An 18,664-nucleotide genomic window follows, 5' to 3' on the forward strand; every position below is an offset into this window, starting at 1 on the left:
GTACTCCACAGAAAATGAACCATATGAAGCACGAATCGGCATTAGGTAGGGTGTATGAAGGGTGCATGGGAGCAAAAGTTCCCTTCTCGGCCTACTTTTGGGTGTTTGGTAGAGTGCATGAGTCCACACTAGGTGAACACGAATACACTAGGATCATGCAGAGCATGCATGAAGAGGGGAGCTGAGATGAGCATAAACGAAGGGGGAACAACTATATTGAGATGAGAATGCAACCAAACACATCCGCACGCTTTGTGCTACAGTGACCGATCTGCACCATCTGAGTTTGATCCAACGGTCATGTTGCGCCGAGACATGTCCATGCAGAGGGTGTCTAAATACCACTGAAGTCCCTCTGCTTCTCGAGGCGCACGACATTGGAGATGCAGGGTGCCACCTCCCGCAGAGCCCGCTCCCGGTCAACGGGAGCCAGTTCGTCAAAGACGGCGTCCAATGGCACAAATGGATTCCAGTGACGAAGCGCGGAAAGGATTCGCTCGGCAATGGCAACGGCCGCCTGCAACCCTTCCCTGTCTAGCTACAACCCTACATCGCACGGAGACGGCTCAGCTCCTTGGAGATATAGGTGAAGAAGGAGACAAAGTCAGGAAGCCGCAGCTCGTTGAAGTCGATGGGGTAGTCGAACGGGTTTAGCCTGACGGCCAGCATGGTCACACTAGCACGATAGTAGGCATCACGCGGCCGCAACACATGTGTTGCAACATGGTCCAGCAAGTAGTTGAGGCGATCCTGGACCTCGTCACGATTGGCCCGCTCACTCTCTAGCTGGCTCGCCTGACCGCCTATGTATCTCCCGCTTTCTGCAGCAACGCTGCCGACGCCTCGAGAATCTTTGTGGTGGACGCCTGCTGCTTTTGAAGTCTGTGAACTCCTACACCTAAAGGAGGATCATGGCACTCCTCTCCTCCCTGAGCTGACGGAGCTCCACATCCTTGGCCTTGAGCTCCGCATCCTAGGCCTAGAGATCCTGTGTCAGGCGCCTCACCTCAGACTCCATGATCTGGTATGCTGCCATGGAACTAGGTAGAAGCAATGTGGAGAGGACGCAAAGGGGGCAAAACAGGTGAAAGGCAATGCAATCTATGGGATGGTGGAGGGACCCAGCCGAGGAGCAGGGTGAATCTTTTGGTTTTAACCATGGGAAAACACCAGTCGATGACTTTTCACATCAGGGAGCAGTGGGTGTTACAGGCGGAGTGCTACCTTTTGAGTTTGCGTTGGTTTTTCCCTTGAAGAGGAAAGGGTGATGCAGCAAAGTAGCATAAGTATTTCCCTCAGTTTTGAGAACCAAGGTATGAATCTGGTAGGAGACAACGCAACAAGCCACCGAATACCTGCACAAACAAACACCAACTTGCAAGCAACACGACAAAGGGGTTGTCAATCCCTTCATGGTTATTCGCAAAGTGAGATATGATAGAGATGGATAAATGGTAAAGTAATTTTTTGGTATTTTTGGTTTATGGAATAGAAAGTAAAAGATTGCAAAAGAAAGTAAATAGGAAACTAGAATTGTAGATCGGAAACTTATATGATGGAAAATAGACCCGAGGGCCATAGGTTTCATTAGAGGCTTCTCTCAAGAAAGTAATTATTATGGTGGGTGAACAAATTACTGTCGAGCAATTGATAGAAAAGCACAAAGTTATGACGATATCTAAGGCAATGATATTGAATATAGCCATCACATCCGTGTCAACTAGACCAAAACGATTCTGCATCTACTACTATCACTCCACACATCGACCGACTCCTGACTGAATCCAGAGTATTAAGTTCATAAGAACAGAGTAACGCATTAATTAAGATGACATTATGTAGCGGGATTAACTCAAGCAATATGACGAAAACTCCATCTTGTTATCCTTGATGGCAACAATGCAATACGTGCCGGTTGCCCTTCTATGACTAGGATCGATCATCGCAAGATTGAACCCAAAGCTAAGCACTTCTGCCATTGCAAGAAAAACCAATCTAGTTGGCCAAACCGAATCGATAGTTCGAAGAGACTTGCAAAGATATCAAATGATGCATATAGGAATTCAGAGGAGATTCAAATAATATTAATAGATAAGCTGATCATAAATCCACAATTCATCGGATCTCGGCAAACACACCGCAAAAGAGTATTACATCGAATAGATCTCCAAGAACATCGAGGAGAACATGGTATTGAGAATCAAAGAGAGAGAAAATCCATCTAGCTACTAGATATGGACCCGTAGGTCTATGGTAAACTACTCATGCTTCATCGGAGTGGCAATGGTGTTGATGTAGAAGCCCTCCGTGATTGAATCCCCCACATGCAGGATGCCGAAAAAGGCCCCAAGATGGGATCTCACGGGTACATAAGGTTGTGGCGGTGGAAAAGTGTTTTCATGGCTCCTGAGGAAGTTTTTGGGGTATAAGAGTTTATATAGGTTAGGAGGTCACCGAGGGGCCCACAAGGTTGGGAGGCGCGCCCCACCCCCTGGGCGCACCCTCCATCCTTGTGGCCGCCTTGTGGCTCTTCTGACTTGCACTCCAAGTCTCCTAGGTGTCTTCTGGTCCAAGAAAAATCATCGCAAAAGTTTCATTCCGTTTAGACTCCATTTGGTATTCCTTTTCTACGAAACTCTAAAACAAGGAAAAAACAAAAACTGGAACTGGGCTCTAGGTTAATAGGTTAGTCCCAAAAATCATATAAAATAGCATATAAATGCATAAAAACATCCAAAATAGGTAATATAATAGCATGGAACAGTAAAAAATTATATATACATTGGAGACGTATCAAGGAGTCATAATGAGTAATTGCTACCGCGCCTGCTCCCGTTAATCAAAAATATAAAAATCCTGCCGTGCCTGACGCACCCAAAGACCAGAGCAATGTCGTGGTTGATATTTAAACTTACCTGCCGGTAAGGAGAGAAAAAAAGGAGTGAAAAACAATTGTCGTGGTGGCCTAGCTAATCGGTCGCACTAGCCCAACTAGCTAGCCACCATTCTTCACTGATGTACTCAGTGGTAAAGGTGGGTGTCGGTGTCAAAACCGGCGGATCTCGGGTAGGGGGTCCCGAACTATGCGTCTAAGGCGGATGGTAACAGGAGGCAGGGAACACGATGTTTTACCCAGGTTCGGGCCCTCTTGATAGAAGTAAAACCCTATGTCCTGCTTGATTAATATTGATGATATGGGTAGTACAAGAGTAGATCTACCACGAGATCAGAGAGGCTAAACCCTAGAAGCTAGCCTATGGTATGATTGTTGATATGGCTAGAAGCTACCCCCTAATCCAGGACTCCCTTAGTAGCCCCTGAACCAGGCTTCAATGATGACGAGTCCGGCGCGCAGATTGTCTTCGGCATTGCAAGGCGGGTTCCTCCTCCAAATACTTCATAGAAGATTTTGAACACAAGGATAGTGTCGGCTCTGCAAAATAAGTTCCACATACCACCGTAGAGAGAATAATATTTTCGCAAATCTAATTTGCTGACTTGTTTTGGCGGCATGACGTTATGTCATGGCCTGGTGATTATTCAAACTGTTTCCTTTAACTAGCCCCGCACATAACGCGAGGCAGTTTTTTGACACGTCTTGTCAAAGCAGAGATCGTGTCCCCTTATTACAGGATTCTCATCAATACGGGCGTGGGTAACCCAACCGCGCCATCGATTACGGCGCTTGGGGGATAAGCGAGTTTTACCAGGCTAGTGGGGACGCCTAGTTTCGTCCGCCCATATAAAGGGATAAGGATTCACCTTTCCATCCATGCCTTCTTCCTCCTTTGCTCATCCGTTTTGGCACACTCGAGCTCTAGCGCCCAAGTCCGCACTTCCCACCTCAACCTTCTCCAACCATGTCCGGAGCGGGAGGCAGGTGGATGGTCTCCTCCGTCACCGAGGGAGACATCAAGAAGCTGCGCGGAGCCGGATACTTAGCCGCGAATATCGCGGATCGGCTGCCCGTCGCGGGGCAGATCATCCCTACCCCGGAACCTCACGAGAGGGTAGTTTTCCTTCACCACTTCCTCCGTGGACTGGGGTTTCCCCTCCATCCATTCGTCCGTGGTCTCATGTTCTACTACGGGCTGGATTTTCATGATCTGGCCCTGAACTTCGTCCTCAACATTTCGGCGTTCATCGTTGTGTGTGAGGCTTTCCTCCGCATCCGACCCCACTTCGGCCTGTGGTTAAAGACCTTCAATATCAAGCCGAAGGTGGTATGAGGCCAACAAGCAGAATGCGGCGGAGCCATGGTGGGCAAGATGTCCAATGTTATATGGCTTGAAGGCTCCTTCGTGGAGACAATAAAGGGATGGCAATCGGCGTGGTTCTACACCACCGAGCCGCGCGACGCCAAATGGGCGGCAGCCCCCAAGTTTCGATCCGGATTCCCTACACGGATCACTTCCTAGAATGGGAAGGGCTTGTCGTGGGGTTCATCAGTGGAGCTGGATGGACTCCAGAAATGTATCTGGAGTATGGCAAGCAAGAAGCTCAAGCTTGTCAACATAGTCCAGGTTATGCTCATCCGCCAGATCCTCCCGTGTCAACAACGGGATTTTAACTTGTGGGAGTTCGACCCCACCCGGCACCAGACTCTGAGCGAGCTCTTTGATACGACACACAAGGACGTCTAGAAGGTGCTGTTCAAGGGCGCCGAGGTCCCTCCTTCTCTCGCCGAGGACCGCGGACTAAGCGCAAAGTGCCTGGCGCGTTCGGTGAGTTCAATACGTCCCATAGGACATTTATTTCCCCTAGCTTAATTATATGCGGGGTCTAATCTCCATGCCTTTGACAGGACTGGGTGGAGACGTCAGGGCAGATTAACTGTCCGGCCCCTTTGCCCGAAGACACTGCGGGAGCTCTCCTGACGGAGATGCTGACTCCGGCTCCTTACAAGGTGCCGGAGAAGACCAAGAAGGCCAAGGGAACCCGAAAGAGTTCCCAGCGCCAGATGTTATCGGACTCATTGTCCGATAACTCTGCGGCACACTCCTCCCCCGAAGACGAGGAGGAAGAAGAAGATGATCCCCCTCTAGGCGGGGGAGACAAGAAAAGGAAGGCCGTCCCAACTAGGGGGGCGAAGGGTCCAAGAAGGGAAGGATTCTCCTTCCGGACAGCTCCACCGCCGCCGATGAAGACGAAGACGAGTGGTTGCCCAGGGCCAAGCCCCTGGGGAGATCGTAAGTATTCGGATACCAGAGTAACTCGTAGCATTCCTTTGTCGCATTGCTTTCCCTAATGATGAACGTGATTATGCACGCCGCCATGAGCCAGTATCGATGTATCATCGGACGGCTCCCTGGGCTCGTCGGACATGGATAGCGATCCAGTCCCTACCGCCACCTCCCCTCATCCTGCGGATGATGCCGACGTGCTGTCTCATGAGGCACCGGGTTGAGGGGAGACAGTCCCGGAGGCGCCTCAAGGCGGCCTCCCGGACTCCGGGAGCTGAGGGGACAAGGCCCCTGAGAGCTCCGAGTTCGGCCCTCAGCCGAACACCGCGCCGGAACCTCCAGTGGTTCTAGGCTCGGGCAGGCGGCCTCCTTCTAAGAGGGGCAAGCCGCATGTGCCGGTGACCTCTGTCCATCCAGAGGCGCCGGACAATCTGCTGGAAGCGCTTCGCAGCGCTTCCATCGACGAGGAGCACCATACTATTATGAGTGCGTTGGTCCAGAAGGTTCAGTCCGCCAAGAGCGGATTGACTGAAGCTTGTGCCAGCCTTCTAATAGGCTTTGAGGTAAGTGTTCTAAAATATAGGAAAAATATTACCATATAGACAGTAGCCCCTGATGCTTTGTTCGGTGTTCTCAAAGAAAAGCCGAACAGAGGATCAAATAATATCGCAGGAGTCTAATATAAGTATGTCAATATGCGTATGCAGGCCTCGCTGCTGGCGTCCGCCGCACTTGCTGCGGAGGTCGCCATACTGAAGGAGGACCTCGAGGGGCCAAGAAAGAGCTCGGCCTTGCCAAGAGGCAGCTCGAGGAGAACAAGGGTAAGTAATACCCTGTCTGCAGATATGTATATATAAAAGAAGACGCGATTGCAAAATGACAGGATCATCGTATATTTGCCAGGGGCCACGACCGAGGTGGCGACCCTGAAGCAAGCGCTGTCCAAGGCCGAAGATAAAGCAGCCAAGGAGCGCACCAAGCAGGAAAAACAAGAGGCTCGTGTGGGCGAGGTGTAGCAAGAGCTCCAGGCTCTCGTGACGAAGCACGAGGCGTTGGAGCTTGACTCGAAGACACGAGAGTCTTATCTTGCCTCGGCCCTCGAGAGCGCAAAGAGTGCCAAGGCCGAGGCCCAAAAGGCCCTCCAGGAGGTTGACGCGATGAAGAAAATAGCGGCGGGTAAGGCATTCTATATGCAAAGCAAGCATGTGAAAGTAAATTACCGATTACTTAACTGAATTCGGAGCTCTTCAGGAGCATTCGCAGATTTGCCCCGCAGCGTGTTGGATGCCGCACAATTTTACCAGGCTGAGGAGGGAAGCTCAATGGAGAAGCTCTTCCGGTCTCAATATACTGAGACCGAACACCCGATGCCTCTGAGCGACCAGCTAAAGCAGCTGGTCGAGCTGCATAAGGCGCCCGAACAGGCCATGAAGGGCCTTATAGTCCGGCTGTGGCCTGGCGACGCCCTTCCGAACAGCTACTTCGGCCTGGTGAGGTGGCTTGTGGATGCTTGCCCACAGCTAGAGGTCATCAAGGGGTCCATCTGCATCGAAGGTGCACGCCGGGCTTTCGCCCGTGTGAAGGTGCAGTGGGCCAAGCTAGACACTGTGAAGCTGATCAAGGAAGGGCCGCCACAGGGCAAGGAGCATCGCACCCCCGAGATTTATTATGAGAGTGTCCTGAAGGGTGCCCGTCTTGTAGCGGACGAATGTTCAAAGGATGCAATATTTGAGTAAACTTGCTCGTGTGACCCTGTATGATGAAAACTTGTTTCATATGCGCTATGCAACGCTTGTGTGAATTTAAAATATTACCTTCTGTTTGGCTGTTTATCAATCTGAGAGATGGCTAGTCCTCGGCTTCTGCCCCCATGCCACGAGTGTTGGGGTGTTTGGGATAAACCTGAGCACTCTTGTTCCCATATTTGGGTCCTTCGAGGGAGGTGCTCAGCACAACGAACAAGGCAACCGGACTAATGATGCTTTATCACTCTCACTTAGCCATAGAATTCTATAATTTTAAATTTCGGCGAGGCCCCTGGTATTCGGAAGGCCGAATTTGGGGCGCGATACACGCCTTTAAGCCGGACAGGGCCGGCCCCTCGCCCTAAGCGGCATAAGTCTTTAGGGACTCGAAAACCTCGCCGAACAGCGACCAGTCTCTCGCCTTATCATGACAGTCAGTTTTAGCTTTCTCTACTGAGGTGCTCAGCCTGGCAGAACCGGGGCACAATCGCAGTAGTTCTCCTAGCGCTACCTTAGCCGATAGAGCGGAACGTAAGGTACCAAAACATAGGAGCCGGGCAAACCCAACATTTGACCAAAGACATGATTCGGAGCTGATGCATATAAAGCTATAAGTTCGGGGTGCCGCACTTGTGAAACTGTTCGGACTTTTCACACCATATTGTGGGGTACGTAAGCCCCTAGTGTATTGGCCGTACCAAAGTGTACGGTTGCCAGGCCTCGTTAATGAACACACATATATATATAACAAGAATGCAATAATAGTCGTGATGTTATGCATTGTTTATTCAAAAAGGGTACATTAAAGTAGAATGATACACATAGTGTGATAAGCAAAGAGTAGGACTATGTCCCTTCCAAGGGCAAGCTGAGGAATAGTATTAAAGAAAATATTTCACTCGTTATCGTAATCCACCTGGTAGTTCCGTGGTGTGATGTAGCTTTTTGCCTCCTTGGTTGCTGCACCATGTGTTCGGCAATCATGCTGCCGGACAGGGTTTCCAGAGATTAAAGTCTGGAAAGAGAAAAATAACAGAGCGGGAAGCCCCTAGTGCGGTTTAGGCCGCCTCTTGGGGCGTGCCGTAGTTGTGCCCCCTCCCCACCTGTGCCCATGGTATTTTTAATGCGTAATTATGTACGCGTGGCACGGATTTCGCCGCTTGGTTGGGACTGGGGTGGGGACCGCATTGCTACGCGAGCTCAGATCGTGCCAGGCGGTCTAGTTGCCGATTACTCCGAGCGCGCTTGAAGGTGTCCGGGTCTTGAAACGCCGAACTGGTGGATTGCCTTGAGAGGCTGCTTTGCGCTTTTGCTGCGAGGGCTGCAGTGTGCTCCTCCGTACGGAGAGAGCGCTCTGTGTTTCCATTGACTGTGATGACCCCCCGGGGTCCTGGCATCTTGAGCTTGAGGTATGCATAATGCGGTACCGCATGGAATCTCGCAAATGCGGTTCGCCCGAGTAGTGCATGATAGTCACTGCGGAACGGGACTATATCGAATATTAATTCTTCGCTCCGGAAGTTATCCAGGGATCCAAAGACCACTTCCAGTGTAATTGAGCCTGTGCAATGGGCCTCTACACCTGGAATGACGCCTTTAAAGTTTTTTTTTGTGGGTTTGATCCTTGAGGGGTCTATACCCATTTTGCACACTGTGTCTTAGCAAAGAAGGTTCAGGCTGCTGCCGCCATCCATAAGGACTCAAGTGTGGTAAAATCTGTCAATGATTGCTAGTGTGGCGAATCCGCCATGACAGATACTAGTGGGATGGTCCCTGCGATCGAAAGTGATCGGATAGGAGGACCACGGGTTGAACTTTGGGGCGACTAGCGCCAACGCATATACGTCCCTGAGCGCACGCTTCCGCTCCCTCTTGGGGATGTGGGTTGCGTATATCATGTTCACCGTCCGCACTTGTGGGGGAAACCTCTTCTGTCCTTCGGTGTGTGGCTGCCGGGGCTCCTCCTCATCATCACTATGTGGCCCCTTGTCCTTGTTTTCGGCAATTAACTTGCCGACCTGCTTGAACACCCAACAATCCCTGTTGGTGTGATTGGCTGGCTTTTCTAGGGTGTCGTGTATTTGACACGAGCGATCGAGTATACGGTCCAAGCTGGACGGCCCCGGCGTACTTTGTTTGAATGGCTTTTTCCGCTGACCGGGTTTAGAGCCTTTGAATCTGGCATTGATAGTCGTATCCTCGTAATTATCACTGTTAATGCGGCGCTTATGTTTGTTGCGACGTGACCTGCTATTGCCGTCCTTGGTATTCGAAGTACCATGGTTCTTTGATATGTTATTACTATGAGCCAGCCAGCTGTCTTCTCCCGCACAAAAGCGGGTCATGAGTGTCGTGAGGGCTGCCATAGATTTCGGCATTTCCTGACCAAGGTGCCACGCTAGCCACTCGTCTCGGATGTTGTGTTTGAAAGCCGCTAAGGCCTCTACATCCGGACAGTCGACGATTTGATTTTTCTTTGTAAGGAAACGAGTCCAGAATTGTCTAGCCGACTCTTCTGGCTGCTGAATTATGTGGCTCAAGTCATCGGCGTCTGGTGGTCGCACATAAGTGCCCTGGAAGTTGTCGAGGAATGCGGCTTCTAGATCTTCCCAACAGCTGATGGACTCGGCTGGCAAGCTGTTAAGCCAATGCCGCGCTGGTCCCTTGAGCTTTAGTGGGAGGTATTTGATGGTGTGTAAGTCGTCACCGCGGGCCATGTGGATGTGGAGGAGGAAATCCTCGATCCATACTGCGGGATCTGTTGTGCCGTCGTATGATTCAATATTTACAGGTTTGAAACCTTCTGGGATTTGATGATCCATTACTTCGTCTGTGAAGCATAAGGGGTGTGCGGCGCCTCTGTATTGGGCTATATCGCGACGCAGCTCGAATGGGTCTTGCCCGCTGTGTTCGGCCCGGCCGGATTTGCTTTTACTGTATCCGGCATGATGTTTATCGTCTCACAGAGTGGCGCGCCCTCGTGATCCATAGATCGATCTTGCATGCTTTGCTTTGTCCTCCAATATGTCTCGCAGGTCTGGTGTATCTCCCCATGCCTTTTTATTTGAATGGCGTCGGGGTGGAGGCTGAGTTTTTGGCTGGAATGCCTCTCTATCGCGGCCACGAGGTGGCCGATCAGCCGTATCATACGCTTCTTCCTCCAGTCGATGTAGCAACCTACACTTTGGGTAACTCTTGCAGGGGCGCTCGAGTTTATATTCCTCGGCCGCGAGGACTTCAGTCCATCTGTCAGCTAGCAGATCCTGATCAGCTTGAAGATGCTGCTGCTTTTTCTGAAGGCTATTTGCCGTGGCTATAAGCCGGCGTTTTAAGTGCTCTTGTTCAATGGGATCCTCTAGCATAGCGAATTCGTCGTCGCCGAGGCTTGCCTCGTCTTCGAAGGGGGCATGTAATTATCATCCTCCTCTTCTCCATCTGCCGCTCTCTCAAGAGGGCTGGCTCCTCCATTCTCCTGTCCTAAGTCTTGCTAGAGGGGATTGTTGTTGTCTTCGGCACTATCCGGAGTATTATTATCTCCTATGCCGGTATCACCACTTTTGCTTTGGCGGGACTTAGAGCAGCGCCGCTGACGTTGGCGCTTGGGTTGCTTCTTGCAGGGGTCATCCTCCGCTATCTCATCGCCATTGCCTTCTTTGGGTGTATCCACTATGTATATATCGTATGATGAGGTGGCTTTCCTGTGCCCTATAGGCGCTGGTTCATGTTCGTCTCCTACATCGTCGTCCATACCGTCGATGTCTTCGGAGTCGAAGTCGAGCATGTCGGTTAAATCATCGACAGTGGCTACGAAGTGGGTGGTGGGTGGGCGTCGAATTTCTTCATCATCCGCATCCCAATCCTGTTGGCCATAGTCCGGCCAGGGCTCTCCTGACAAAGAGAGAGACCTTAGTGAATTCAGAATGTCACCGAAGGGCAAGTGCTGAAAGATATCAGCGGCAGCCAATCGGATTCGATTGGCAGGGGCGCGGAAGGTTCGGAGTCCGGAAAAGAGTCCGGCACCTTGGAGTCATGGGCTACGCAGAGGATGAGGCTGGTGTTCGGCTCGATCGCCGTTGAGACTGCAGCCCCTGAGGCGGTGTCTAGCCACCAGTCCTCGATAGGCACAGTTTGCTCCGAGCTAATGGTCGGAGTTGATGCAGGCGCGGCCTCTAGGGTACTGTTCGGCGGCAGAGCTAGGTCATACCCATCGTGACAGTGCGGCGCGCCCGCCAGTTGCTCGGATCCGTCGAAGATCAAGTCTCCGCGGATGTCGGCCATGTAGTTCAAACTTCCAAATCTGACCTGATGGCCAGGGGCGTAGCTTTCGATCTGCTCCAGATGGCCAAGCGAATTAGCCCGCAGTGCAAAGCCGCAGAATACGAAGATCTGTCCGGGGAGAAAGGTCTCACCCTGGACCGCATCGTTATTAAAGATCGGAGGAGCCATCGGGCCTAAAGGTGACGACACAGAGGAACTCTCAATGAAAGCACCAATGTCGGTGTCAAAACCGGCGGATCTCGGGTAGGGGGTCCCGAACTGTGCGTCTAAAGCGGATGGTAACAGGAGGGAGGGAACACGATGTTTTACCCAGGTTCGGGCCCTCTTGATAGAGGTAAAACCCTACATCCTACTTGATTAATATTGATGATATGGGTAGTACAAGAGTAGATCTACCACGAGATCAGAGAGGCTAAACCCTAGAAGTTAGCTTATGGCATGATTGTCTATTGTAGTTGTTGTTCGTCCTATGGACTAAAACCCTCCAGTTTATATAGACACTGGAGAGGGCTAGGGTTACACAGAGTCGGTTACAATGGGAGGAGATCTACATATCCGTATCGCCAAGCTTGCCTTCCACGCCAAGGAAAGTCCCATCCGGACACGGGACGAAGTCTTCAATCTTGTATCTTCATAGTCCAGGAGTCCGGCCAAAGGTTATACTCCGGCTATCCGGACACCCCCTAATCCAGGACTCCCTCAGTGGGCTTTTTTGATTTGAAGACTCATTTACTTGCTTCGTCGCTACGACCGAGGAGGACCCAAAAAACACGTGGTAGGGCTTCCCACGTCTCGGCAAGAAAGGAAATATGCGTGCACCACTCGGGAGGACCCAGAAACCGCGCTGTAGGGTGTGCCACGTCTCGGCAAGGAGGAAAAATATGCATGTAAAAATATATTGTATCAGACGTATACTACCTATGGTTCAACCTCGGGACCCAGCCAGTCAGTCGAAAACACCCCACTAGCCACATAGCTTCATCTTGCTAACGTGGCACGGAGGATAGGTGTGGTTAGCTCCCTCTCGACCCGCCACAACATCTCTTGTTCTAGATTCTTCTATTCTCCAAGCATTTTTAGTTATAATAACACTACGACAAGCTCACACCAGTCTTCATGTGTGCCCGTGCGTATAAATGTTACTAGATGGATAGGAGAGATATCACATACATGGGACCCACTCATAAGTGAGTCAACGGTCGTGCACGTGTTGATGAGCCGCTCCCTCTACTTTACTCAACATAATACTTTATAAAATCAAGTTATGTGAAAAAGCCAACAACCGTTGTTGTTTCAGGCTATCGAATTATGCTTTATAGTCTAGGTTGCTAGTTCGAATCTCGTCTTTCAGGTTTGTTAGTTTTAGGTCCAAATTTGATCCATGACAAGTGGGACCCTCGTGTGTTGTTCCGACATTTCAGTGTAGGATGGTTTTTTTGCACAAACATTTTGCATGGTTAGACAAGTTATGACACCACTTACACATATTTTGCGAGTTTAGGAACAAAAATGACAGCGGTATAGAGTATCACATCCACCCTTTAGCTTAGATTCTATGGTGATACGAGTTTTTACGTTGTTGGATCTGAGATCCAATGGCTTGGGAGTAGTCTCTGTAATTATGCACAATTTATAAACTCTCGAAGGGTTTTTTTGCAAATAAAACATTCAGGCCTCGTGTGTGCCACTGCATCTTGGATCCAACGGCTCCAAGTAGCTCGTATTAGGTGCTCCCCGCAGCTAAATTAGCCACTACGGTGATATGGGCATCTAAGTCGTATGATCTGTGATCAGATGCCACATGCGTAGCACTATAGGTGGAATAGATGGTGGTTGTGGAGAAGACAAAAAGAAGGAGATAGTCTCACGTCAACTGGGCATATCAACAGGCTATGGAGATTCCCATTAATAGATATCAATGTGAGTGAGTAGGGATTGCCATGCAAAGGATGCACTAGAGCTATAAGTTTGTGAAAGCTCAAAAAAGAAAACTAAGTGGGTGTGCATCCAACTAGCTTGCTCATGAAGACCTACAGCATTTTGAGGAAGCCCATCATTGGAATATACAAGCCAAGTTCTATAATGAAAATTCCCACTCGTATATGAAAGTGATATCATAGGAGACTCTCTATCATGAAGATCATGGTGCTACTTTGAAGCACAAGTGTGGTAAAAGGATAGTAACATTGCCCCTTCTCTCTTTTCTCTCATTTTTTGTTTGGTCCTTCTCTCATTTTTTTGGCCTCTTTTTTCGTTCGGAGTTTCATCTCGACTTGTGGGGGAATCATAGTCTCCATCATCCTTTCCTCACATGGGACAATGCTCTAATAATGAAGATCATCACACTTTTATTTACTTACAACTCAAAGATTACAACTGATACTTAGAACAAAATATGACTCTATGTGAATGCCTCCGGCGGTGTACCGGGATGTGCAATGAATCAAGAGCGACATGTATAAAAATGATGAACAGTGGCTTTGCCACTAATACGATGTCAACTACATGATCATGCAAAGCAATATGACAATGACGGAGCGTGTTATAATAAACGGATAGTGGAAAGTTGCATGGCAATATATCTCGGAATGGTTATGGAAATTCCATAATAGGTAGTTATGGTGGCTGTTTTGAGGAAGGTATATGGTGGGTTTATGGTACCGGCGAAAGTTGCGCGGTACTAGAGAGGCTAGCAATGGCGGAAAGGTGAAAGTGCGTATAATCCATGGACTCAACATTAGTTATAAAGAACTCACATACTTATTGCAAAAATCTATTAGTCATCGGAACAAAGTACTACACGCATGCTCCTAGGGGGATAGATGTAACAACCTGGATTTTGGCCCTTTTCTTTTTCTTTTGATTTATTGGCTTTTTGCTCTGTTTTTCTTTTTGGAGTGGTTCTGTGGCCATGTCACCTGGGAAATCATCTTCATTTCCCATCCCAAGTGGCTCATCATCCTAAAAACTTTGCCAAGATCACATCACTCCACTGCTTGACCAAACCCTAATTTCTTTTCTACGGAAAATTCCTTTTTTCTATTAAAGGAATAGCCCTATCTGCCCTAGGTTGTGAAGCAACCTATATTTCTAATCTTCCAAAAATCCTCAAATAATTCTTATAAATTGTTTGGGTCATACATTCCTCAAATATGGAAAAATATTTCATTGTCCATATTTCTCATCATGCTCAATAAATTCATTTCCTATTCTGTCCTAAATGGCACATTGTGAAGCAAGTGCTATTTATGTCTACCCATTTGCCCCCAAACTTTTTGGGCATGATATATCATCCAAATAATTGCACTGTGCCAAAATTCAACTTTATTTGCCTAGCCAGACTTCCTCAGTGATTTTTCAAAGTTCCTGTCTAAGGGAAGCCTTTGTGAAGGAAGTGCTAGCTAGGATTATCCAAATGAGTTGAAATTTTGCATGCCTCCTCTTATGCTCATATTATCTGAGTCCTACAAGTTTCAGCCCCACCCAATCATCTATGTGACCACAGGGCCAAATCTTGGATTCTGTTAATATTTTCAGGTTGTGAAGCAAGTATGATTTATATTGCTTCAAAAATCCTGATAAATTACTAGATGGTTCTCATACCCAAATAACATCTCTCCACCAAATTTGGCACCATTTCACCTAGCCAATATTTCTCTAGAATGTTTGCAAGTTTATGGACAGAGGGAATAACTGTGAAGGAAGTACCATTTTGGTAAAACCAATTGCTATGAAATTTTTACAGCACCTTTATCTGGCCAAATCACCATGCCCTCCTAAACTTCATCTCAACTGGTTACTCTATGTGAGTGAAACATCATGATCTTGATTCTGGACCCATAATGTGAGTTATAAAGCAACTATATTAGTTTGTGCTCCATTATGCCCTAAAACCTCCAGGATCATAGTCCTTCCATAGATAATCACCCCAGACAAACTCTTTGGCGCCAGTAAAATCTCTGTGGATCAGCAGTGCTCGGTCAAGTTTACTGCAGTAAACTTTAGGTGGTGACTACCATTTAACCAGAGTACTTTTCACTAATCTGCCGCCTTAGTTGCAACCTCCACTGGATGGACTACGCATTAGACAACCCGTTCCTGTGCGTGCCCTCTCCTGCCGTTGACCACGCCCAGGATGGATTCTTGCTTGGGCCCCTCCTCCGCTCGGCGTCTCAGCGAGCACGGGCATGTCCCCTAGCTTCCTCTCGTCGTCGCCATTCTCCTGGACCCCTCTCCCCCTCCGTCCACTTCCCCACCGACGCAAGCCGCCGCGCGTCCACAGGCGAACAGTGGCAGTTTGGCTCTGTTCGTCGCTCTCGTCATCCTTCCCGTGCTCCATTGGCCTCCTCTGCCCCATGAGAGCCTCCACTGTGCCTCCCTCGTCGCCTGCCTCCGAGCTCATGCGCGTGGGCACGTGTCCACGGCGCCGGCCACGCGTCCGCGGCGACGCCAGCTCGCCCCCTCGTTCCCTGCCTATATAAGACCACCCCGCGGCCTCCCGAGCTCATCAGCCTCCTCTCCGCCCTCCACTAGCTCTTCCCAACCACTTTCCAGAGCTCCGGAGTCCCTCTCTACCCTCCATGGCCACCGTGCCCGTCGTTGGCCTCGTCCTAAATTGGCTCAAGCCGAGCCCTCCCCTTCCTTTCTTCCACCACCAGTAGAACCCCTCCACCTCGGCGAGTCCCTCCCCTCTCTCCTTTTGTCACCGGAGCAACCAGATCACCATGCCCCAACTCTGGCCGAAGCCCCGCCGACAGCCTCTGCTCAAACCCGAGCGAGCCGAGCTCTGTTTCCCCGTCCTACCACCTCCAGTAGCCTCCCCATGTCCCCTGGAGCCGCCCCAACGCTTCTCCTCCTCCTCTGGTGGCCGTTGGCCGCGAACCCCGTCGGTGCCCGTCGCTACCGTCCACCATGTCCTCGCTCCCTCTCGCCTCGGTCCTCCCCAGAGCCCGTGCTCTTCGCAGGGGGGTGCGGCTACTCCTGCTGAGCTCGTCCATAGGTCGAGCGAGGCAGGGGATGGCCGGAGCTGGCCAGACGAGCTCTCACGCCGGCGACCTCCCTCTGCTCCACGGGCGCGTCGGGAAAGAAGAAGGAGGTGGGAGGAGAGGGTGGACCGAGCGCATGGACCCCACGGCCCCACCAGTCAGTAACTCGGGGGGTTGACCCCGCTGATGCTGACGTGGCAAGTGGAGACGTATTCGGGCGTGTGCGTTTTCATCTGCAGAAAGCGTATCACGTGAAGTGCGCTTCCTCTTTGGGTAAGCGTATTTCATTTGTTCTTCGGGCGCAAATGCGCTTTCCTCTCTGGAAAGTGTATTTTCTGAAATCTGCTTTTGTCTTATCCACTCAGGGGCTTGTTCGTAATGATATTTTTGTAGATTAGTCCCTGAACTTCCTCCCCTCACAACTTTTTAGTCGCAACTCCAAATGAGGTGAATCCAAAGCCCACATCTTCGTCTCTTCGAGCCCTATCTTTTGGTATCATTTTCATTATGTTTCAACAATCCGAAAATGACCATTTTGCCCCTGCGCTTAATCAGCCCCCTCCGAGAGAGAAAGATTTCCGACGATTCTTTCCGCGAGCTTCTCACACTTCTTCCGATGATTTCTTCCACCCCAGGCAAGCCACACCCTCCATTTGCATGTTTGCAATGCAGTGACATGGTTTATTCATTTGAACTTGTGTAAAATATTGCATTAGCTATGTATGATTGGTTCATGGCATTTCTCGGAGTATGGTTTTGATCTAGATGTTGCCATGATATTGCCTGGAGTTCTAGGACTTATGTTTTGATGATTATGTGGGTATCATGTGCCTTTGGATTCTTAGTGTCTATTATGATTATGTCCATGATGGTATTATGCTTTGGAGTATTACTTTGGATATCATGTTTCCTTTGGATTCTTAGTGGCAATTATGATTAGTTTCATGATGATATGTGCTATTATTTTGTACTATTACTTTGGATATCATGTTGCCTTTGGATTATTAGTGGCTAGTATTAGTTTCATCATGATGCTAGATGATATTATGTTTTGAAGTATGATGATGGAAATGATGCTTGCTGTGGATCATAGTTGGATAGATAGTTCTTGATATTTGAGTAGTAGCCTTATCATTCTTGGATTCGTCGTAGTAGTGTTATGCTGTCCTCTGAGTATTTTTGGAGAGATGATATTAAGCTTTGGATTATTTGTTGGTTATTGCTATGACTTGGATTATAGGTAGATAGATGATATCGGAGTATCAGTCATTACTATTATATTTTGGGGACAAATTCCGTCATTAAGTTGGTCAAGTGCCACCGAACCGGGCTTTCTCCAGTGCAACCACATTTGCTTTTATGGGAAGGCCCTAATGCGGTATACTGTCGTGCCTCTCGCCGGTGCCTCCAACGACGGAAGGTTATGGGCGTGCGGTAACCTGGCCCGGTAAGCAGACATAACCTTGTGTGCCTGTTGTTGTTGTTATGTCCACATGTCCTTGTTTGGCATGGTTTATTGTTTTTGCCACGGCGGTGGTTGTTCTGTCTTTGGTAGACACGGGGCCACCCAGGACTAGCCTAGTGGGGAGTGCATCGGATTGGCCGGGAGAGTGCCATGGCAGTAGATCAGTTTTGTTGGAACGCCATTGGTCCACCCGAATGGGAGTGCAAGGCCATGGGTTCCGTGGTGTGGGTAAAGTGTGCTACCTCTGCAGGGTGTGTATTTAATCTATCGATAACCACGTGCTCTGTCATGGGAAAGGGTTCGTACTAGGTCACACCGTTCGATCAACACTCACATGATGGAATGACTTGATATGTTGAGCAGTATAGATTGGCAGGATGTTGATGATCATGTTGGAGACCAAGTGTTGGTCATGGTAGTGATCGCCGGAAGGATCACCGTTTGAGACCAAGTGTTGGTCATGGTAGTGATCGCCGGAAAGATCACCGTTTGAGGCCAAGTGTTGGTCATGGTTGTGATCGCCGGAACAATCACCGTTTGGTTTTGATCACGAGGTGATCGAGATGGTATACTGCTTGGCCGGTTAGCCAAGAGAGATATGATTATGGAGATCTGAGATGGTGATTTATCAGTATTGTATTAGTTTAGTACCATGCTTAGTAGTTGCTTCATAATAATAGTTGTTAATTTAATTAACATGTTGAATGCTATGTATTGTCTTGCCTTGATGTTTATGGTTGTTGTGAGCTTGCAAGTACATTCAATGTACTGACCTGGCGTATCATGCCAGATTGCAGGTGATGCCATGATTGCTTGATTTCTTGTCGATGGTTGCCGTACGTGCGAGCTAGATCGTGTCCCAGCCATAGTCCCTATGAAGTGGAGTTCACCACCTTCGTCGTTGTTCCGCTGCTACCAGTTGTTTCACTGATAACATAGAGTAAGTGTAGTGTCGCAGGCGTAGTGTCACCGTGCTGATGTGCTTCTTTGTAACATCAGACCCTTGTA

General features: G+C 49.2%; 1 long non-coding RNA gene across 1 annotated transcript; it reads left to right on the forward strand.

Annotated features, from left to right (window-relative positions):
• The first annotated feature begins 15,724 nt into the window (after window positions 1-15,724).
• LOC125513504 lies at window positions 15,725-18,424 on the forward strand. Its single transcript, XR_007285967.1, has 3 exons — window positions 15,725-16,464; window positions 16,557-16,638; window positions 16,747-18,424. It is a non-coding gene; the product is annotated as an uncharacterized LOC125513504 (long non-coding RNA).
• Window positions 18,425-18,664: the final 240 nt, after the last annotated feature.

The sequence above is a fragment of the Triticum urartu genome, chromosome 6 (assembly GCF_003073215.2).
Source record: "Triticum urartu cultivar G1812 chromosome 6, Tu2.1, whole genome shotgun sequence".
NCBI classification, from domain to species: domain Eukaryota; kingdom Viridiplantae; phylum Streptophyta; class Magnoliopsida; order Poales; family Poaceae; genus Triticum; species Triticum urartu.